The sequence below is a fragment of the Myotis davidii genome, unplaced genomic scaffold, assembly GCF_000327345.1.
Source record: "Myotis davidii unplaced genomic scaffold, ASM32734v1 scaffold274, whole genome shotgun sequence".
Taxonomy (NCBI): Eukaryota; Metazoa; Chordata; class Mammalia; order Chiroptera; family Vespertilionidae; genus Myotis; species Myotis davidii.
This window is the reverse complement of record NW_006285613.1, coordinates 2,322,783-2,323,012: the sequence shown is the minus strand read 5'-3', so window position 1 is coordinate 2,323,012 and position 230 is coordinate 2,322,783.

Genomic DNA, 230 nt, shown 5'->3' with positions numbered 1-230 from the left:
GCAGTTCCGCTGAATCGGAACAGGGAAGTCTGCACGGTTTCCAAAAAGCTGGGGCCTCGGGCTCGCCCGTCTGCTCCGAGCCCCTGCCCCCAGACGGCCGGCCGGAGCTGCGGTCCCCTCGAGCTTCCTCATTTTTTGTGGACGGCTCAGCAGCGGCAGACTTCCCCTGCAGTGCCCTGCCCACATTCTCGCCGATGAAGCAAACGCCAGGGCTGGGGAGGGGCTGGGTG